Source organism: Protomyctophum bolini (assembly GCF_963924005.1).
Source record: "Protomyctophum bolini genome assembly, chromosome: 21".
Taxonomy (NCBI): domain Eukaryota; kingdom Metazoa; phylum Chordata; class Actinopteri; order Myctophiformes; family Myctophidae; genus Protomyctophum; species Protomyctophum bolini.
The window spans coordinates 8,302,967-8,327,043 of NC_137882.1; the positions used below are offsets into that span (position 1 = coordinate 8,302,967).

General features: G+C 43.4%; 1 protein-coding gene across 1 annotated transcript in view; it reads right to left on the reverse strand.

Annotated features, from left to right (window-relative positions):
• csrnp1b (cysteine-serine-rich nuclear protein 1b) overlaps positions 1-23,681 on the reverse strand; it is a 110,103-nt gene extending 86,422 nt beyond the window's left edge. The window contains exon 1 of the mRNA XM_080793936.1: positions 23,632-23,681. The gene's annotated coding sequence lies outside the window, so the exon portion shown is untranslated. The remainder of the gene's footprint in view (positions 1-23,631) is intronic.
• Positions 23,682-24,077: the final 396 nt, after the last annotated feature.

Below are 24,077 nucleotides of genomic sequence, written 5' to 3' on the forward strand. Positions count from 1 at the left end.
GTTTTTCAGTTGCTTCATATTGATATTCTACTCGCTCAATTCTTATTTTAAACTTGGCGTCAGTAAAAAGGAACATCACAGGTGCAGCAAGGTGACTGGGCATATCATATCATGTTTGTTTTTAGGATTTTTTTCTGAAAAATGTTTTAGCAAATTCAATATAAACAAGGCTGGACCAGGTGGAACAAGGTAGAAAGAGCGTTCTGGTTAGTCATTCAGGGACCAATTGGTTGGTCCACTCCTCACTAATGTTCATGATAAAATACCACAATTCATCGTTAGGCAGATTTTTTTTTATTATTATTGTGAGAACGATGGATTCAATTATCGCATTGCAACTTTTCAGGAATAGAAAGCCTGCAGTTTCTATTAGATTGGTTTCCTCATCGATGAAGTCACTGTTGGATGGGTTTCTAAACTGCCTACAGCCCTCCTATGAGACACTGTGGCATTTATATATGGTGCAGGTAGTTTGAAAAGTGGTGAAGTGGTCCTTAAAGTGGTACTGAATTTAATTTCATCCTGGTGTATGACAGGAGGACCAATTCACGGTAGGATTATTGCGAGCGGCTTTTTAATCACGATAAACGATAACACAGATCATCGTCCCGTGCCTATTATTCCCTACACATGTTCCACAGGCCGTGGAACCCGGGCCCAGAAAATAAGGTCACAACCGTGTTTACCTTGTTATCCTGTGGATGTTATATCACAGAAGGGAGAGAGATAAACTGGAGCAGATAGAGCCTTAATGCAGATAGAACGCACTCCAACGAAACCAGCCGCTGTACAGTTCACTGCACTTGAGCAGCTGAGGAATGAACATCTGTTTAGCATTAGCGGCTAATGTTTAGCGGTCCTGTCTGTGGTCCTGTGGGCGCAACAAGGCAGAGGGCTCAGCTGATAAAGATAAAACGGCACAATCCTCAGGTTCAGCCTGGTCTAGAGGTGCCTCTTTACAGAACACAGGAAAAGTAAACAAGCCCTTTTTTATTTTACTACAGTACGGTTAAAAAAAAAAAGACTGACTTTCGTGCTTGACTCATAAGTCATAACACACTCCACCCTATTCATCAGCCACAAGAATGTATGTACAACACTACACAGTCACACACGCACGCACAAGCACACACATACACACACAGACAAAGTAATTGCACAGACGTGCGTGTGCAGTTCTCTGTACATTGAGTGTGTGCAGTGTGCATATACCGTACACGATCAAGATTCAAGAGATCTATCGTCACAAGGATGCAGCACGAGTAGGAGTATGTACACATGCACCGTGAAAAACGTAGGTTTGGGTGACACAAAAATAAAAACAATAGACAAATAACAATAGTAGACGCACTAACAGCCCTATAGCCACACGCACCTGTGTTTATGTTTACGTGTGTGTATATGTGCGTGTGTGTGTGTGTGTGAGTCACACATTCCACATGCTCACAGATAGGTTGTGATAGGTCATGATGAGCACATTTCCAGAGTCGTGTTGCGCCTCTCTCTCTCTCTCTCTCTCTCTCTCTAGTTTACATTCCAGACATGCTCCTAGGAGAAACACTGACACAGCAGCATGCTTGGTGAGGAGGCCGTCTGCGTGTGTATCACACACACACACACACACACACACACACACACACACACACACACACACACACACACACACACACACACACACGTGTGTGTGTGTATCACACACACACACACACGCAGACGTGTGTGTGTGTATCACACACACACGCAGTCGCAGACGTGTGTGTGACGAAAGGCCCTTTTGCCAAACCCACCCCAGGTATGGGCATTTAAATAGCATGTTTTTACGATAGTCTGTGTGTGTGCAGTGGTGGAAAGTAACTAAGTAGATTTACTTTAAGTACTGTACATAAGTATGATTTCGAGGTATTTACAATTTCCAACACTTTTACTTCTACTCCACTACATATGGCAGAACCAAATATTGGACTTTTACTCCACTGCACTTTAATTACATAGTTACTTTGTCGATTTTGATTATTATTACAAAACATACATTAACCTCTTCAGCCTCATAGCCTACATTTCGGCCAGTAGAAGTATTTTCTAAATGTTTTCCATACATTTAAAAACTTGTGAAAAACTTGTGTACTTTCTACTTTTGGTGCTGTAAATAAGTACTTTTTTATACCAATACATTTGTACTTTTACTCAAGTATTTGATACTTTTACTTCTACTAAAAATGTGATTACTATTTCCACCACTGTGTGTGAGTGTGTGTGTGTGTGTGTGTGTGTGTGTGTGTATGTGTGTGTGTATGTGTGTGTATGTATGTGTGTGTGTGTGTGTGTGTGTGTGTGTATGTGTGTGTATGTGCGCGCGTGTGTGCATTCTTCTACGCGTGCCATGAGTCCTCACAAGGACCATTCACAAATCAGAGCTGCTGAGTGTGTGAAGCAATAGGAGAGAGAGAGACAGACAGACAGACAGACAGACAGACAGAGAGGGTTGTAGCTTCATTGAAAACAGACACTGACTCACTATCACATCAAATACTGTCACTGTGTGTATATTTAATGGCCTTGGGTGACTCGTGCGCAACCCAAGCACATTAAGATACTAGAGAATATCACAACTAAAACACACATTTCTGCCTTACATAAATGTAGCGCACACACGCGCACACACACCTCCCTCTTCTTTTACATCTTACAAGGCCAACATGATCGCAAGTACTTGGGTGTCATTACTGTGGCATGAAAAGCATAAACAGATGAGATACCCGTAATACACACAAAGTGTGTGATTGTTAAAAGAAAGCATGTCAGTGAAAAACCAAGACTATAAGCATATGTGGCTGTAGAAGTTAAAATAACAAATTGCCGGTGCAGGCCATCTGCTATTACAGCAACCCCCCCCCCCCCCCCGACCCCATCTAAACACTGTGGGAGGGGAAACAAACAGTACCTTGATTGCCAGAAGATTCTCCGCGCTGCATCGCGGCATTAAATCAGATCTCCCCACAATGAGATAAAATATGAATGTGCCATTAACCAAATGGTGCCGTTGTTGCCACAATGCAACAACAACAGAAGCACAGAGGAGGCCCCGGTTTTTTATGAAGAGCAGTCAGCCGCCGCCGAACCGACCCCGCCGCTGTGAATTAAACTAACTTTACGGCCGCCAGTCGATGGGGCTCGTCAAATATGGTCCGTGTGTATTATTCATAACGTAACTGCTTGTGAAAGCTGACGCAATCTCGTCGATCGTAAATCTCCGCCCCGGCTGTGGCTGAATGCGGATGACTGTTCTGTTTAAATCTCTATTGGCTGTGTGTTTATTGACTCAGCGTGGGCTGTATATGAACTTAATTAATCGCCGTTAAGAGATTATTATTATTATTTTTATTTTTTTAAGATTTGTTTTGGCTTTTCTGATAGACAAGTGAAGATGGACAGGAAAGAGGGAGAGAGAGAAGGGGAAAGACATGCAGCAAAGGTCATCAGGAACGGGACTCGAACACGCAACACGCTGTCAGGCCAAAGCCTATATGTGCAGGCAATGGCATGCACCCAGACCACTTGGCCAGTGGGTGCCCCAAGAAATTCTTCAATTAAACATATTGAACAGTTAACAATTAATCGAAAATGCTGCGGTTCTATCATTGGGTGGCTTTCTGTGAATCTAATGCTGTCAGCACCTAGGAGCACCTTTCTGGTTTGTGTGTTCCCCTTCCATTATAGCGGATGGGAGGAAAAATCTCCTAACGCTAATAACTCTGAATCTAAATCAATGATTCCAATTCTAATCAAATAGTGTTTTTGGCGGCCCATCGCAGTCCCGTCGCTAGTCATGCCTCGGGTGGTCGGCGATTTTCCTGCGGGTGTTTCGGTTAGATGCTATGCTATCTGCACAATCAAGATGGAATCCTGCGTCACCTTGAAATGGGCTCTGAAGCTGCAAGCAATAACATGTCAAAACTTTGACAGCATTAAAAAAAAATCCTAGAAGCTTTGTAATTGGTTGATTTGCCTGTCTGCTTCCTGATTGGTTAGTCATTGCGACGGGGTTTTTTTCCCGACCAATGACAAAGCTTCTAGGAACATCTTTGAATGCAGATTGCGGCCCCTAGATGTGTCACAGAGACTACATTTTTTGGGAGCGTTCTACCCAAAAAATAAAAAGGTCATTAAACTATTGACATATTATTGCTTATAGCAGCTTTAAGGAATATAATATGCCTTTTGCATTCTTTCTGGATATCAGCAAAATGTAGATTTATGTGTTAGACATTGAGGGAAATTAAGGTTCTAAGATTTATTTTTAATGGCACTTATCAACTAACCGGTTAATCGATCAATAAGGTTATCAAAACGTATCGATGATCAATTCATGAATGAATCAATAATTCCCATCCCTAATATGAACCTATATACAGTACCTGTCTAGTAGGGGTTAATGGTTAGTGAAGGGAGGCTCCCATGACTCCTAGGCCCTATAGACGGCTGGCCTGGCGGACACAATGACACCATTCAATCTCCATCGTCCTTAACGAGACCACCAGCTCGCTCCATCCCTCCCCAGCAGGGCTTTGCCTGGTCCCAATCCAACTCTCCACCCTTGCCAAAATAGCTTTTCAAGGCTCCTGAAAAGTACACTCCTCCCTCTACCAATTAGATGATCAGAGAGAGGCCGGGTCAGAGGTCAGGCTGGAGGCCAAAGGTCGATCCATCTCTACCCACAGAGCCATTGTGTTGCGTCAATAACCCCCCCCCCCCCCCCCATCATGTGAGGAGGGGCTGGTTTTCCTTAAGTTGATTATTCGACGAGAGACAACTGGCTTCTATTAGACGTTTTAGTGTGTTGTTCGTTGAACATAAGAGGCTAGTATGGGTTGATGATGGGTGTACGAATTTGGGACTCAACTCGGGCAGTGTGACAAAAATGGGAGGGTGCCTAGTCTGTTACCAATAATCAAGACAGACCGCTGGCTTGGAGGCAGGTCACTGTTCCAAACAGCAGTACACCATATGACATTGATGTCTCAATTTGTTTTGAGTATACCGTTTGATTTGATTTGATTTTAGCACAGTATAGACTAGCAATACATTAAAGCATGAAAATAAAAAAGGGAAAGTGCCAGGAGGAGGCAAGAAGCCCTGGGGTTATATGAGGCCTCTACCTATATATAAATTACAATAAAGACATTATAACAAGGTATAAATCATTTTCAGTAGACGTGATTGCAGTATATAAACATATATATAAAATGATTCAAACATACTCATAATCTAAGACATGATTAGAGACGAGAAGAGAATACAAAACTATGGAAATTAAGTGATTTGGTCAATCAGAACAACCTTCAGTTTGTTCTTAAACAAGTTCAGAGAAGAAAGTTGTAAACCAGTAGACTATTTGTCCCAAAGTGTAGTACGTCTGTATCTAATAGAAAACTGACCGTGACTAGTACGATAAAGTGTAGTACCTCTGTATCTAATAGAAAACTGACCATGACTAGTAAGATAAAGGGGGGGATGGAGATGAGTAGCCTGTCTAGTGTCACGCTTGCGTTGTTGCGCCCCTCTTCAACAGACCTGGAGGAGACCTGTGTTAATCCAGGAAACTACGCCTGCGTTCCTCACTTCACGTTTGCAAGGCCCTTAACACAATCCTTCCCGGGATTCCTTCAAAATAGGAGCTCTGGGGTGCCAGAAAGACATGACATTTCATCATGATTACTAGGATCAATTATATGAAGATAGGTTGAAAAGTGGTGAAGTGGTGCTTTAAATAAATGTACTTAGTTAATTGACACCACTGCAGTACACAGAGCACTGGAGTCTGCAGGGTCCTGCCACAAGTGTTTACTTTACGCTGTTGGTATCCAGGATGCTGTTTTGACTGCTTGTATCTAAGGAGAAGGAATAAATGAAGGAATACCAAAACCACTATGGACTATGTCTTCTAAATCAGCTGAATAACGGGAAGAAAAGCTGAAAGGCAAATCCTTTTGACTCACTAAATGAACGATGCAGTAATTATATTTTAATCCTTGCAGGTGGAAAGTTTCCGTGTTGTCAGTTGCTATGTTCCTTTCATGAGAAACAACATCCCTGAATCTCCCCCCGAAGCCGTGCTTCAGCCATGAAAAACACCAGAAAGAAAGAAAAAGAAAGAAAGAAAGAAAGGCTGATTGCTGGAACAATAATTGGTCAGCAATAGTTCCTGTGTTCTGTTCATACACCCACAGTTACACGAGCGCACGCACGCACGCACGCATGCATGCATGCATGCATGCACGTATAACAAAAGCATTGTTGTCATCCTGTGTACAATTATGTACAGGACTACATTCTTTGCCTACATCAGTACGGAGGAGTGTACCGGCCGGGAATGACTCATCACCACGTCGTCTTCAAGAAAACATCATGTCATGACTGAGGAGGTTTTAGACGTGTGGAGGCACGCATGAGTCATCACAGATGTGGGGGAAATAAGGAGAGAGAGAGAGAGAGAGAGAGAGAGAGAGAGAGAGAGAGAGAGAGAGAGAGAGAGAGAGAGAGAGAGAGGAGTTAAGGAGGAGGAGGAGGCAGGAGAAAACGGGCAGAGAAAGACAGAGACAGAGACTCAGCCAGGCACTGAGGCAGGCAGAAAGTGAGATAAGGTCAACCGCGAGAAACAGGGACAAAGGCTAAACGAGTCGAGTTCCACGCAGTTGGACTAAAATACCACTTGTCACGTGAAGTCGGTCGTGAACTCGACTAAACCCCCAGTATCGTACAACAACAAACGGTGACACACTTTGGCCGTAGCTCAGACTGAAATGCTCCTTCCCTGTGCACTGTCATGCCATGCACCGTCACACACTCTCTGTGTGTGTGTGTGTGTGTGTGTGTGTGTGTGTGTGTGTGTGTGTGTGTGAGTACATTTACTCAAGTACTGTGCAAATATTGTACTTTTTACGCCACTGTAATGACTTGAAAACGGTAGTTATACTTACTTTATGATAGATTATTTCAAAACAACTGTGCATGATTTGGCAATTTAAAAATAGCCAATCTACAAGCTCACAAAGCTTCGCAAAGCTTGTAGATCTGCCACTTTTTAAAGGATTTTCATACATTTGAAAACTTGTGAAATCTGGGACCTTCTGCACCTATACATGTTGATGTACTTTTACTCAAGTAAATCTTGAATACAGGACTTGTACATGGTAATAAAAGACAATTTCTACTGATTCTATTGATACGTCCGCTCTGATAGTGGTGCAGAATGATCTGAGTGTCCAAAAACACGCACTCGGACCAAACAGTCGTCTCATGTCTGCCCTCAAACAACCCGCACTGATCCGCGTGTCCTAGTTCGACTTTCCCTTCTGTCTGTTTCACATGGATTAACCCTGCTAAAGAGTGGAACCTTGAACAACCCCCCCCCCCCCAACCAAACAATATTTTTCAGTGCATATTCAGTCTCCATGGTGACAGAAACTCCACTCCAACTGGGCGGTGGGGTGTTGCGTAACCGTTTGCTCTGCAGGGTGGGTGGAGAGGTGGGGGGGGGGGGGGGGGAGCAAAGGGGTTGGACGAGCAGCAGCTGATCCCAATTGCTGTATAATTATTGTTGGGCAGAGCCCTGGTCTTATTGTGGCCCCCACCTGGCACAGTAAACAACACAATAAGGGCAGAATACAGTATGGTTGTCTTTACTTAGACAACAACACTTAAGTACATGACCGGGGACTGTGGTGTGGATGGAAACTAACATTCTTACTAAATCCGGTGTATTTACACAGCATTGTATGTGTGGTGACCTGGTGTTCTGTCTGTGAGCTGTCCCTCCCAAATAAACATACAGTATATATAATAATAATAAAAAAGGCACGTCTAATTTGTTCTCCGAGGGGGAGGGAACGTGAGAGAGAGAGAGAGAGAGAGATTAGGGAGGGGGTGGAGGGAGAGGAACAGGGGGACATGGAGAGAGGGAGAGTGGGATTGGGAAAGTGACAGGGGAGCGAGGGAGAGGTATTATAGGCCCATTTCATCCATGGAATAATAATGATGCATTATAGTGTGACTAGAGCGGTGCCTGTTGGGAACTAGTCAAGTTGGAAATGCATGAGCTCAGTTCGGGGCTCTCCCCAGGTTGGCGAGTTGAGAGAGAGAGAGAGAGAGAGAGAGAGTGTAGCGCTCAGGCTTACAGCTTAGGTAATTGGCACCGGGTGAAAAATGGGTTCGAAAATTGTGGGATACAAATTTAGAAGAAAAAGAATTATGATTTTTGACCGAGTCATTATGCTTTATAATGTGGTATGATTGGTAGGTGTTGCGATCCACCTTGGAAACCCATCTCCCAGAAGTCTAGGTCTAGCCAGCGCATTGTTAAACAGGAATAGACTCCTGCGCACTGGCTGATACCAACAATAAGCCTCTACGACATACTTACTTACATATTATTATAGCATTATGAGTATTTGATTCATAACTATAATTATACAGTCTTATAATGCATTATAAGTATGTTTATCAAGAATTATAGACACGGGATGCATACATAGCAAGTATTACAGAGTGGTCTCTGTAACCAGTAATGGGCAGCTTGTGTTACCTCGCCCAAAATAAAGAGATTTATTTATAGATCATTGTCACTTTGGAATAACCTGCCTCAAAACCTCTGTTGCATTTACAGTAAATTAACGTTTAAAAAGTATCTAAAATTCCATTTGATACAGTGAAGTGTTGTTTGTTTTGTTTTCCCACTCTCACTTGTAATCTTGGCAATTTTTTATTTTATTTTATTCGAACGAATGTAAGTTGAATACTGACTATTTAACAAAAGTGTAATTGTAATTGTATGTGTACTGTACTGGAATGTTTATTCTTATGTGGACCCCAGGAAGACTAGTTGGTTGCTATGGAGATTCTATGTTACTTTCCACCACTACTGGGTGGGTACAGGACAGTAGTAAGACTGAGACGCGACACACTGTTTGTTCTGCAGATGCAGTCCTCCTCCTGCTCTGGAAGACGTTCCCCAGGTGGCGAGGACTGAACAGTACGTCCCAAGGGGGCTATCCTGTTTCAGAATAAACACAAACCACCAGCCTGCCAGGCCTCGGCACGACACGGCACACACACGCCGAAAAGAATCTGTCATTGCGAAATCTCGGCATTCACAAAGGACTTTGTCTCTGTCCGTGCCCCTCGGCTTGTTTTCGGAGAACTCTTCTGAGAAAGTGGCAGGAGAGTCTCCTGAGGAGAGTCTGAAAATATTTTTTAGGATTGTTGGGAGGGTGGAGGAGGGAATGCTACTTAATCCTGTCGCTGTTTCTGAAAAATAGTTGTACTTTTTAAAATAAATATATACTTTGCACATGCTTTCCCAATATTTCGCTTCACAATTTTTTCACAGAACGCAAGTAAGCAATTAAAGAAAACAATGAAACAAGATGGGTCCTATTTAGACAATGTATGGTCTAAAACACTGTTTACCAAAACAGTGGGTCGGGGCTCATTTATGGGACATGGATAAATTGTTGTGGGTCGCGAGTGAATATATTGTTTCCTAAATGTTGTCAAAATCTCAGATTTTCGAAATAAGTGTTTTTTTCCAAAATAATTTCACAATTACAATAAAAACTTAGCAAAGAACTTTGGGGTCCCAGGCAAACATCTGATTTCTTATTTTGTGTCTTGAGCTAAAAAGTTTGGGAATCACTGGTCTAAAATGTACTGCAGGGTTCATCTCTAAATTAGTCATGGGTGTGTTTGGGGGGGGTACAACATCGATTATTAGAACAATCAGCGTGTCTTCTCCCATTCTCTTCAAAGAGAGCTGCAGCATGTTGTGCCCTGCACCACCACGGCGCATTGTTATTGAAATGTAGGATTCTGCAAATTGGAGGACAGACCTGGACCATTTTCTGCTGAGGAAACGGATCTCTCGTGTGCCAAAGTGAAAGCACGTGACCCATGTCTACGAGAGCGGTGTTAATAATGTGATGTAATGATGTCGGGACGGGGAGACGCAGGGGACATGAAACAAGAGGAAACCAGAGGTTTCACCACCTTCAATGTGGGTGCATTTTCTTGTTCCCTTTATTGACACCAATATTACCCCCTAGCATCGCGCCGCAAATTCTGCAGCGAACAGGGAGCCAGTGGGAGGGAGGCCAGAATCGGCCAGATGTGATCATACTTCTGCGCTGCCTCGGTCTCACACAAACCATGTTAAATGGGGGGTTTGTCTGTGGTGCTCCTCAACGGGCCTGTAGTAACAAACAATCTTAAGATAATCCACTGGTGACAAAAGCACGTCATTAATGCCACTGGCATGAATCTACTGTACACTGCAGCCTGTCAAAACCCTGGAATGGTGGTAATCTCACCATGCAGCCACTGGCCCTGCCAAATAAGCCATAAAGCCGTGGGATAGTCCTATATTTAGATCAGGGCAGAGCCGAGAGCGGCCGGAGTAGACTTCCATCCCGGTTGATGTTCCTTGTGCATTTCACGAAAGTTAGGACTAATGAGAGAGTTGCTTTTTTTTTTTTTTTTAACTGCTGTACGTCGAGTTTGCCATTTACTGCTTGATTGGCTTTCATTGTTCTCAAAGGCTCCCTTCCATTATGACCACGTCGCGTCCCGTCCTGTCGGACTATAAGCACGAGAAGCAGCGAGGCCCGCAAAACGGTGGGCACAACATTTCGACACAGCTGTGAACACAAGCAAACACGGTCACAGGAACGGGACCCCTGCTCATACTTTAGTCAGCACGCTGGCCTCGCGGCGTGCCTCGAGGAGTCATCATGACCCCTCTCCGGTTCTCTCCCCTGCCCTCCCATCCCCTGCCCTCCCCCCCCAGGCTAGGCAGCAGCTGCAGCAGAGAGTGAATCTTCTGAGGAATAAGGGCTAAACGCACCGCAACCATCACAGCCACAATGAGCCTTGGTTTCCTGAGACGTACGATGTTAGCAGTCTATGTTAGCAAGTAGCAAAAAAAATGCTGACACGCATTTTTAAGGTCTATAACAATGCCTGTGTGATGAGATTGTTGCATCTGTCACAATGCACACGCCACATGCACTACAACCCCCCCCCCCCCCCCCCCCAAGTTGTGGCAGAATGTTGACGCATTAATTCTCTCCTCATTAACTATTCATAGATTCGTCCCGTTCCAGCAATTTGTGTCTGGCAATCAGAAATTAGATTATCTACGTGATACAACTTAAGATTTGTCAAAAGGCACATCAAGCGGCTGATCTTTAGCGTAGATTTGTCTCCAAACGGAAATGCTAAGCTGAAGGCTTCAGAGAAAATCCTTTTGTGGAAGCCGCGTCTCCCCCCGGGACTCCGGGAGCATCCACATGAACTACCTACCATATTGTTAGCTGATAATCATCCTGTACAAGACAGAGACTTTTTTGTTGGCTGGCCCGCAGGGGGAAAATAAATACTGATGGTGAGGACTGTTCTGTGATAATCTGTCTCGATCTCTTCCCTCGACAAAGATAATCTGTCTAGTTCACTGTGTACTGTAACTGTAACTGTGCTGTGCCTGCCTGCCTGCAAGCCTCAGGCTGCAGACAGTCAATGGCACTGGCACAGAGGGCTGTGGGGTAGCAAGGTAAAGGATGGGCATGAGGAATCAGCACTCACCACCACGTCTGGCACTGCCAAAGGGCATTCTGCCGACTGGGAAGAGAGCCCGGAAAGAAAAGGAAGACAAAAAATAAATAAAAGAACAGTCTGGGGGGATCTTCCACACTCACACAGTCGCACAACGAGAGAAAAGACGACGAGGACGGCAGCCACAGAGTAGTGTCTCCGCAGGTGAAACCGGCGGGTGCGACTGGTTTATTCATGGAACGAAGATTAATGCAGTCTGGACGGTGCCTTCCCTGCAGCCGCTGTTTATTCCGTTGACACTACTGTACTGCCAAGTCAGCCGTTGGGGGACTGCCAAAGTGCTTCCATCATGATCTGCATGCGTATTTAAACTCTGTACTGAGAGGAAGAACACTGTTGTAGAACACAACGTCCCCATGCATGGGATCAGGGGTGTCGTCGTGCAAAGCCAACACTCTGTGAGTGGGCAGTATTAGAGCTAGGGGGGCATCATGAGGGTGCATTCCGGAAAGATTTAATAAATAAGTGATGTTATTTTCTGCAAATGGGAAGACTGGTATTGCTTTAAAACGTCCATTTTTTTTGTAGCTTCGTAATGTCCCAAATTATTGACAGTAAATATTTAAAAAACTATTTAGAGAATGTCTTGTAAATTACTTACTGTTATGGTTATTGAAAATGACACTTAAGGTCCCTGGACACCGGGCCAAATTCGGATTTTTCCAAAAAACGCGGCCGGTGTGCAACTTTATTCTACTACTTATTCACACATTCTACACTATAACTTCTGTGCTGCCACTTTTCTTGACAAAAACCTAAATCTTCTCCACTTAATTCACCCAAAACTGTTACCATTAAAACATAGTTTAATAATGGTCATATTCTGTTGATAGTTGCGAAACCCAACCCCCTACTATTGATCAGTGGCTACAAAAACTCAAACAAACACATAAAATGGAATATATGACAGCCCAGTTACAAATTAAGCTCCCTAACTTCAAAAGGAGACGGGAGATACCCTAAATTAAAACCTCCCATGTCACAGTGAAAAGTTCAAGTTCACCCCCAAGGCACTCGCAAGGCAAATAATATTACTATGTATTACTCAAACTATGTATTTTTGTTTTTTTAGTTTTTTTCCTCTTTTTCTTACTTTTTACACTTAAAAAAATGAACTGAGAGAAAATGAACACGTCATAATATGAAACAAATTGCCTGTAAATGACCTATAATTATGGCAATAAACAAGTTAAAAAAATAAATAAACATAGCGTATTCCAGTAGGTACGTATGGTAATGTAGAGGAGTTGATAGGCTGAGCACGGGCCGAGGCAGGGACTGGGGCCATATGAGGTCAATTTAGAAGCAATATGTTTTTATGGCATCATGACTCTGCAAGACTCAAGAGAGTCTGTCTGTCTGTCCAGAGTTAATCTGGAAAACCGTCTGTCTGTCTGTCCAGAGTTAATCTGGAAAACCGTCTGTCTGTCCAGACTAGTTAATCTGGAAAACCGTCTGTCTGTCCAGAGTTAATCTGGAAAACCGTCTGTCTGTCCAGAGTTAATCTGGAAAACCGTCTGTCTGTCCAGACTAGTTAATCTGGAAAACCGTCTGTCTGTCCAGAGTTAATCTGGAAAACCGTCTGTCTGTCCAGAGTTAATCTGGGAAACCGTCTGTCTGTCCAGAGTTCATCTGGAAAACCGTCTGTCTGTCCAGAGTTAATCTGGAAAACCGTCTGTCTGTCCAGAGTTAATCTGGAAAACCGTCTGTCTGTCTGTCCAGAGTTAATCTGGAAAACCGTCTGTCTGTCCAGAGTTAATCTGGAAAACCGTCTGTCTGTCGAGAGTTAATCTGGAAAACCGTCTGTCTGTCCAGAGTTAATCTGGAAAACCTCCTTTCTAGACAGGCAGTATGATGATCTTTTTGCATCAAAATATACTTAAAGTACTCATTGTGCAGAATGAGCCATTTCACAAGTTCAAAATGTATTTAAAAATGATCTACAAGCTCACGTGTCTTGTAGATCAGCTATTTTCAAGAGGCCGCAATATATATATATATATATACAAAGTGGTTTGTGTGTTTTGTAATTATATTCAAATTCTACAAAGTAACTAGTAACTATAGTTTTCAGACCGGTATAATTGAGGTGGAGTAATAGTACAACATTTTCCTCTGGGATGTATAGTGGGGTACAAGGAAAAGTACTGGAAATTGAAAATACAGAAGAAAGTACAACAAAATACATCTAAAAGTGTATACAGTCCTTGAGTACATGTACTTTGCTACTGTCCACGGCGCCACTGAATACACGTCAACACCATACGGAGGGCTTATAGGTCGTTAACACAGTGGGGAAGTGTCACGGTAACTCGGTCATATGGTTGCCGCGGCAACCATGACATCAATGCAGACATAGTGATGCATGAAAATTCTAATGGCAGAGGACCGGTTGCTAGGCGACCTGAACTCGGGGAAGACATGATGGGGGCAAGCGGCCAAAGTCTTGTGGGGGGGGGTTGGGGGATGTCTGGATTGTCTCGCCCTCTTCCTTTTACACGTGCTGCATTCTCAACAGGCAGTGCGAGAGCACTCGCATGTGTGTGTGTGTGTGTGTATATATATATATATATGTATATTTAAATGTCTCGAGTGTTTAATGAACTCTTGAAAGCTTTATTCTACTACTGTATCTGTCTTGTCTGTCTGTCTGTCTTTAACTCAATTCTACAAATGCCTTTTACACTTTCAAGATTATTCTAAATTGTTAAAAAATGGCAGATGTACAAGCTTGCAGCGCGGCAACAAAGTGTGTAGCCTGGCTTGACCATTTTAATATCACACTATCTGCCAAGGGCAATTTTTTTGGAATCGGAAAAATCGCACTTGGCCACTGTGAGGCTACAAAGTTTAAGTGTCCAAGCTGTGAACTTCAGGATATCTGCAATGTTTTAATATCCAGCGCTAAAATGTAACATAAGTCTATGCCACGGATGCTTTCCCGGTTTTAGTGGGTTGTTAACCCATTCTGACCTGAGATCAGATTCATACGAGTTTTCCACTGGACACACAATGGTCTGATTAACCCATTCTGACCTGAGATCAGATTCTAAAAAAATGTCAGTCGCTCTTCGATTTTTCAAAAATAGCAGACCTACAAGCTCGTAGCGCGCCACTCGGTGGCGCGCTATGAGCTTGTAGATCTGCTATTTTTCAATAGCTAAAGCATAACATGATGCTAACACCAAAATGGGTTCCCGTTCAGAATGGATTAAGGCACTGACCCAAGTAGTGAGCTATTCTAAAAATAAGAATAACATAATAATAATTATATAACACATTCCTAAAACACTCACATGGACGCTCACTCATACACTCACTCAATCATTGTTTTCAACTAAGGGACTGCAATGGAAATAAGCCGTTGGCTTTTTCTTGCATTTATCCTTTTGATAGTGATGTATAACTATGTGCATTTCTCTGTACATGTAAACATTGTTAATGCACATATCAATCAATCAATTCTCTACAAGGGAGAGGATTTATTTTTCTTTGTTTTTCACTGTACACAAACTCTCCTATTGAATTTGCGTGTGCAACCAGAAGGATGCGTTCATGAGAACTTTGTCACCGCTATTATTATGTGGCAAAGGACAGTCGGATGCCATTTGACTATCGGGAATTACTGCATGTTCTAGTTCAGCCGTTCTCAAAGTGGCGTCTGGGGACCAAAGGCAATAAAAATAGGACCGGATGCCTCCCTCCCTGCTTGCTTGGCACTCCTCCGCATCAAGGGTTGGATGTCCCTGCGACATATACCTGCGTCATGCCTAGGGGGTCACTGTACATCATGGCATTGTCCCTGACCAATTGTGTAAACTAACCCATTCTGACCTGAGATCAGATTCATATGAGGTTTCCACTGGACACACACTGGTCTGATTAACCCATTCTGACCTGAGATCAGATTCTAAAAATGTCAGTCGTTCTTCGATTTTTCAAAAATATCAGACCTACAAGCTCGTAGCGCGCCACTCGGTGGCGCGCTATGAGCTTGTAGATCTGATATTTTTCAATAGATAAAGCATAACATGATGCTAACACCAACATGGGTTCCCGGTCAGAATGGGCTAAAGCAACTAAGTACATTTACTTCAGTACTGTACAATTTTGAGGTATTTGTAGGCCTACTTGAGTATTTCCAATTTCCAATACTTTTACTCCACTACATCTACTTTGTAGATTTAGATTATTACTGTGCCAAACATACAGTGCATTAACCACTTCAGCCATAGCATATACATTTCGGCCATTTGAAAATGGCCAATCTACATTGCTAGTAGATATTTGAAAAAATGATTGTATACATTTGAAAACTTGAAATAGGACATTCTGCATAATGAGTACTATTACTTTTGTGTATATTGCAGTATTGATACTTTTACTTAAGTAGAACATAGAAGTACCTTTTCCACCACTGCCCATGACTTATGGTCATAGGCCAGTAGGCTCCCAGTAAGGCTTCTTAAGTACTATTCTGTGTATCTGTTCTGTGAAATCTATGTGGCCACAATTATGTAATTGACCATTCGTGGACTCAGCGGTGCAGATGTTGAAATTCTGAGTAAATTGTATCACAGTAATCCAATACGTCGAATCTGTGTGTGTGTGTGTGTGTGTGTGTGTGTGTGTGTGTGTGTGTGTTAGTTTTTAACCACTTGAACCCTAGCCTCTCTATTCTGGGGAATAGTATCTGAAAATAGCAGATATTCAGAGGTTCGGTGTAGAGGGGAAGAAGAGCAAATCAAGCATTGAAATGTCTGAAATTAAAAATAAATAATAATAATAATATAAACAGCACTGATGATAGTCAATGAAACTATCTATGAACTCTATGAAAGAGTTTAATCTGCGACACAACTGTAGTCCTTTAGATAGAAATCACATGCTATAGGTCACTTTCTGCAGTCACGTGCAGTCATGAACGCACACGCAGTCGCACACGCGCACACACACACATGACGTATGACGACGAAGAGAGGCCTTGGTTGTGATCATCTGACAATGCACTTTAATGAGAACATCAAGTCGCCCACTCTATGAGTCAGCATGAGATCACTACGAACATGAATGAGTAGGGTACCCCCCACCCCTCTCTCTCTCTCTTTGAAAGATAAAAGCATGAATCACAGCCAACAGGAAATATGAGGTGTTATGAATGGAGCAGTGCTGTAAAGTAACTAACTACATTATTTATTTATTTGTCTTTTGTTTTTTTTGTTTTTTTTACTTTTACCTCACTACATCTCAGAGGCACATATTGTACATTTTACTCCAATACAATTATTTTGAAACTTTAGTTAGTAGTTATTTTGTATAAGTAATTATATGATAAAACATACATTAACCACTTTAGAGGCAATTCTTTATTTCATTTTAGTACTTTTGGTACTTACTTAATATATTTTGAGGCTAATTTTGAACACAGGCCTTTTACTTGTAACAGACTCGTCTACATTGTGGTATTGCTACTTTTACTTGGAGGCATTTGGGACCACCAGTCTTATGGTGATTCAGTGTATTCACCGCTATAAAAACAAACCTATTGCGCCACATTTTCACGATTGTTCAAAAATAGCAGATCTACAAGCTCGTGAGGTGGCACTCAGTGCCAAGCCATGACCTTGTAGATCTGCTAGTTTTCAATAGCAAAAAATATAACAATGCTAAAAACATACAGAAATACATTTGTGACAATGTATTTCAAGGCTCAAAAATGCATGTCTTGAATAGAACAGAATATTTTTGAAACATAGGCTACATTTGAAAGTGCAATTTAATTAGTTTATTAGACTAGCCCAGAATTCGCCCTACTGTTTATTTTTATTCAGTATACCTACCTATGCATATAATACAGCTGCAACACAATCATTTTGCACTTGTGTAAATCACAGTGCCAACACTGCACCAGAGACACTTCCTCTTTAGTGTGTTTAGTAGCTTCACAGGCCCATCCTGTTCTTGATCTGTGTTGGTATAGAGAGCACTCTATTTGCATTGGGATGAAAATGGAACCTGCCTCTTTCCCTTGTGTGGACACGGGTAAACAGAGACGTTAAAAATGGAAACAAGCATCGCCACTGTGGATCGAGTGGATTGCGCCGTTTGTGTCGTCTCTATGTGGCCTGGGGGGGGGGGGGGGGGTGGTGGTGGGACTATTAATAGAAGGACACGCTTCCTTTTTTATATCTCTATATCCCGTACAGACAACGCAGTGTGAGTGACTGTCTGTGCCGTGTTGATGTTGTAGGAAAACGAGAGGCACATGCTTGGACTGTGGGCCCTGAAATACAACTGACTCCAGTGGAAAGAACCATGTGTCAACCCGCTGCATATCAATGAAGAAAGAGTAAGGGCCGATTCATACTCTTATTTTAGAGCCGAATAAAAGTCTGTGACGTCGTTTGAGGTTCGGGGGGGGGGGGGGGGGGTGGGGGGGGTGGGTACCGTCCTAAAGTCGTCTCTTCGGTGCTACTGAAAATTTCGAAATCATTTCGGCACTACAGCGCCGAAACAGCGGTAAAATAGGAGTATGAATCGGCCCTAATCCGTGAATATAGGGAGTCCTCAAACTGCTCTCTTGGATCTCGAGCTTAAACGTTTGAGATCGAGTATAGAGCAGAGTTTCTCAAACTGTTCGAGGTTCGAGATCCGAAATAGTGATTAGACGTTTGCTCAAGTCGGGATCCAAACTAGTGAAAATAGCAGATCTATACAGTACGAGCACGCAACGCGTCGTGCCACGTTGCGAGCTTGTAGATCGGCTATTTTCACTACTTCATTTGTTTCTTTTTTTTATATATATATATTTAAAATGTTTTTATGTAAAAAAATATTCTTTTGAAATTCTTTTTTTTTATGTAGGAAAAGAAAATGGGTGGGGGGGGGGATTTTCTTTTGAAGGTGGTGAGAGAAGCCTACATTGGTGCCAGAGCACAGATCAATGTTGCGCGAGGGGCGTGGAGTGGCGCAGCGTTGGAAGATAGATGCCACAGAAGAGGGGGGGGGGTGGAATTAACGCAAATGTATTTATGACTGTTCTTTGTCTCAACGTTGTTTTAAATCTATAAATACAGTGGATTCTATTGGATTGGAGTCTGTCACGGTGACCATGACGTCACACGGCGGCCAGGCCCATTTGCACTTAGTCAGCACTTTACAACTTGCTCCGCTCAGCGGCGTGCACGCACGCACACACGCACGCGCACACGCACACACCCCCCCCCCCCGGCTCAGAGCGGGGGTGTGGTTGGGGGGGGATTGGAGTGGGGGGTTGTGGGCAGGGGTCATCGCCATGCTGGCTTGTGGTGGACATTTTTTGGACATTTTTTGCCACGGACATTAAAAATTAGTGGACAATATTACCAGAAATGCAATATCATATGCCATAGCATCGTAGTAAATCAGTGTCATACTGAAGAAAATCTGGAGACTTGGCAACCAGAAAAATGGGTCTTATGGTCAAAATAAGAATATAATATATAATGGTGTGTAAAAAAGGAAGGAAAAGGAAAGGAAAAAGACAAAAATAAAAGGACAAAAAAACCCACAAAGAATCCCACAACAAGCAGTCAAAATGTAATGTTTATGTATAAACTATTCACTTTAAACAAACAGAGTGGCAGCCAAGTCTCTGGACTTTTAATGATTGTTTAGGACATTTAAAGAAACATTACCAGGCGCCCCTCACTTCACACGAGTGTGATTTTCGTTTACCTTTTAGCATCTATATTCTCAGGAGAACCCTATAGCTATACGCGAGACGTTGTGAGCCTGTAGATCAGCTATTTTAGACAAAGAGGTTTGGCGTAGAGGGGAATAACGAGCAGACCAACAGAGTGATCAAGTTTACCAAGTACTGATGGTTTAAGTTGTTAAATACAAATCAACACGAATCCAATACACACCGACAGTGCTGTCTATGAAGCTATCTATGAAATCTATGAAAAAGGTTTAATCTACGAGTCAATTTGATACAATATGTAGTGGGTGGGTGAGGGGGTCCCGGCTTCATGCACCTCTGAGCTAGGAGGTCCTTGGGCTGAATGAATGTTGAAGATCGCACGCGTGTTGGGATGTCTCTGTGAGAGCGTCTGACAAGACAGCGGTGGCAGCGAGAGAGAGAGAGAGAGACAGAGGCGATCTCTCACATGGCCCACCATGTGAGTGTGAATGGCGAGTGAACGGGAGCTGTGTTTTTTATGTAAGTGACTGTCTGGCAGCGGAGACGGACTGGACTGCCTCACATATTTGCACTGTGGTCACAGACACACATTCTCGCTCACTGTTTGACAGACAGACAGGCAGGCAGACAGACAGACAGACAGACAGATTCGCTGTCTGTCTGTCTGTCTGTCTGTCTGTCGTCTGTGCTGTTTTGTTGTTGTCGTCTGTCTGTATGTCTGTGTTGTCGTCTGTGCTGTGTTGTTGTCTGCCTGCCTGCCCCCCCTCCCCTCTACCACTCCACCCAGGTTTAACCCCTGCAGGGCATTGTTGGGTCGCTGGGTGGGACAGGGAGGGGTGAGCGAGTGCACGGAGAGTCGGAGACACAGGGAAACAGAGGACAAGAGGGGGGGAGGAGGGTGTGTGTGTGTGTGTGTGTGTGTGTGTGTGTGTGTGTGTGTGTGTGTGTGTGTGTGTGTGTAGGGGGGGTCGTCGTGGGGTCGAAGACGTGTGATCCGACTCCCCGACTCCATGTTTCCCTCCAGATGTAGGAGATAGCCTTGGTGGAAAGTAAGTTAGTAACTAAGTACATGTACTTAAAGTACTGTACTTTTTGAACAATTTCAAGGTATTTGTACTTATTTATTTCCAATTTCCAGTACTTTTACTTCTACTCCACTTCATCTCCGCTACATTTATTTGAAAACGTTAGTTAGTAGTTACTTTGTAGATTTATTTTATTATTATTACAAAACAGACAGTAGCAGCTTCCTATATATATTTCGGCCATTAGAAAATAGCAATAGTTTCTACTAGTTACTTTGTAGATTTGGATTATTGATATTACATACATATACCTGTACATTTACCACTTCAGCCCCTATTAAAGCATGGGCTATTTGAAAATACAAGCTCACAATGCGTGTGCATTTTATGCACCAGACTTGGTAAAGAGTGTTTCTGCAGGCATAGCAGTATCGGTATACTTTTTACTTCAGCAAAATGTGAGTACTTTTTCCACCACTGGTGAGAGAGATGCGAGAACACAATTAGCCTCGGTCATAAATATACGTACACATTGAGACACAGGACACACACACACATACACCTCTCCCCGGGGCAGCTGGCAAAACACAAAAGGGAGAAGTGTGTGTGCAACTGGTGCGATAAAAGCTGGGAACATCTTTGCTATTTGAGTGTCAGCGTAATAAACCGGAGGAGGTGGCGCAATTTAAAGATTTAAGTGCTCAGCGTGGCGGCATTTTGTTAGCTATACGGGAGAGTAACGCTTCGCTTGTTTACAACTCAGAGGCATGCATTGCGGGCGCCTCGGGGAAGTCTTGAAGACACAGAGAGAGTAGACGGACGGGGCTGGGTTCGCAGGACAACAGTGCGTTTCTGTTTCCTCCTCGAGGGGAATGCAAATGATCAGTCGTGTGCCATGCAGTGTGAGAGCACAGAGAGCCAAGCGTACGTGTGTTAATGTTAACCTCTGCTGTGCCGCGACACCCTGCCGTCAAAGACAAATGTGTATCTACTCATTTAAATTACACAAGAATGTCTTTAACACAATCAGCGCCCGGGATTCCTTCAAAATAGGAGCTCTGGGGTGCCGGAAAGACATGGCCGCTTTTACTTTGAAACCCACACACACACACACAACCCCCCCCCCGGAAAAAATTAGGGGAAAAAAAACTGAGAAATAGTTTGCTTCACTTTGCTAGCTTACATTGCTATCGTTTTAATTTATACGATATATGATCCAAAAAGCATTCATATTTTCGATCGTTTATGAACATCTATAATCAGTTTGTGTGCCTCAGCCTCTGCCTCAGCTCACGGCTTCACGTTGCGGCATTCAGAGTATGGGTTGTATGCCGTTCAGACTATGGGTTTTATAGGTAATGCTTAGAGGCAGCCTAGAGGCAGCCAATCATGAAAAAGTGTCTACTAAGGTCGTCTTTACGGTCGCTAGTAGCGAAGTAGCAAATGTAGTCCAGGCGCTTTTCAAGCACCTGGCCAAATAAAGAAACCCAACTGCCTTTTGGCTAAATTACCCTCCTTTAATTTCTCAGCTGCTACCACACAAACGCACATGCAAACAGCAGGACATTCATTAAAAACAAATATTCGTATAATAAAATATAGTCATATTTTATGAGCTATTGTTAAAAGGGTCTGTTTTTTATTTTATGGTTCAACAAGAGGGAGAGAGAAGAAAGGGTTTTTTTTTTTTTGCGCCCCAGAAAATCAGAAAAAGGTGCCGAAGGAAAAGCTTTAAATCAAAAGATGAAACGCTGTCTCTTCTAAAAGCCACAGACACAACAACCCAGTCTCCAGAAATCCAGAGAGATTCCTCCTCGCCCCCGAAAACCTCCTCTCCGTGTTCCCACAATCCCCCCCCCCCTGAGTCTACTGCCTGCCGTCTGGCTGTTCCCATGGCAACCATCAGGTAAGCAGACAGACTCGGGGAAAGCATGTGACCCCCTCCACATACGCAAGCAGAACGCGGGCGGACGGACGTACGCACGGCTCGCGCACATGACGCACGCAGGCACTCGCGCACAGACGCACGCAGGCACTCGCGCACTCATTCACGCGCACACATACTCACTCACTAGGGAGATAAACTCCCCTCTGCAGTCAAAGTACAGAGTGGATCATTATGTTTACACTACAGAAAAGGTGACGCAACATAGTCAAACAGATGCACAAATCTGATTGCTGCCAGAACAGTACTCACTTATTCCTGTCCTTCTCTCTCTCACTGTATATATCTCTCACACACACACACACACACACACACACACACACACACACACACAGAGCAAGCTGTGGAAGGAGGAGGCTGCCCTGGAGGGGGCAACTGAGATGTGTCATAAGTACTGAACATCAAGTCCAGTTCTGCTACAGCAGCAAAAAAGAGGAGAAGATGTACAACAGCGGGGTTGGGGGGGGGGGGTGAGGAGGAGAGGAGAGGAGAGGAGAGGAGAGGAGAGGAGAGGAGAGGAGAGGAGAGGAGAAATCCACTGCCTGCAGGAAATGATCATAATTTCTTAAAGTCTCATGAGCGTACCTGTCATCATTACATGAAGAAATACAGCAGTGCACTGAAAAAGCACCTTGAAAAGCACATTTTGTGTTCTTATGAAACGTGTTATACTGCAGAGAATAATAGCGGGCATATAAGGCCACACATTATTATTCAAAAACAGAATGAAAAAATAAACAAAGAAAAAAAAAAAAAAAGTCTAAATAGCTTGTTCGCCGTAAAGGGAATAAATAAACCACTGCAGGCGAGCGACTTCTAAAAGCATCCGTCATAATTAATTCCGTCAGCAAGGTGTCCAACTCGACGACTGCCGCCGCTATTGTGCTTGCGATGCGAGAGTTATTCATTATGAATGACGGCATGAATATATTACACGCTGTGTATTTCCGCTAGGTTTCTAAACGCGTAACTAGAACCGTCTGGTGGCACACAGCTTACTAGTGTTGGTTTTGACAGCACATTTTGATTTAGTTATGGTTATATTCTTTTGATTAAAATGTAATATGTTTCAGAAATAATTAGACGACTCTAGTTTTATTCACTCTTTAGCTTTCAGAGCCTAACACCCGTCCGCAACCAGGCTAAAAGACTTTTAGTTCTCCATTGTTGACAAAATTGTCAATATATTTACCGGTAGTCTTCGTTTTAGTCATCATAGCTTAGTTCTTATTTGGTTTTCGTCCGTGAACATTTTTTGTCGACGAACACTTTTTGTCATATAGTTAACAGTGGACAAAATCAACACTGCAGCTTACCCTGGGAACGGGTTCGAGGAGGACGCAGGGCAGGCTATCCATCTACAGCATAGGAGTCCTGTCTGGCCGCAGCAGTCCTCCTGGCTTAGGTGTCCTCCGCCAAAATCCTCCCAGAAGACCCCCAGCAGAGACACTGCAGACCGCTCTCCGGTTCCACGTTGTCGGCCAGTGTGCTGCTGGACCACAGCAGGCCCTGGGGGGGGGAGGAGGGAAGAGAAACAGGATGCTAGGCCCACTTTCTAGTAGTAAAGCTTTCAGCGGGATACATAAAATAGACATAAACAGATGGGTTGTGGCTGATTTTATAGATCAGAGCCACGAGAAGTGTGCTGTGCCGTTTTATTGCTGATTCTACGATATTTGCCCGGACGGAACATCCGTGACATCCATCATATGTTCTATTGGCTGCACGCGGCTCGCTCGCTCACCGCCATACTTTGAGCACA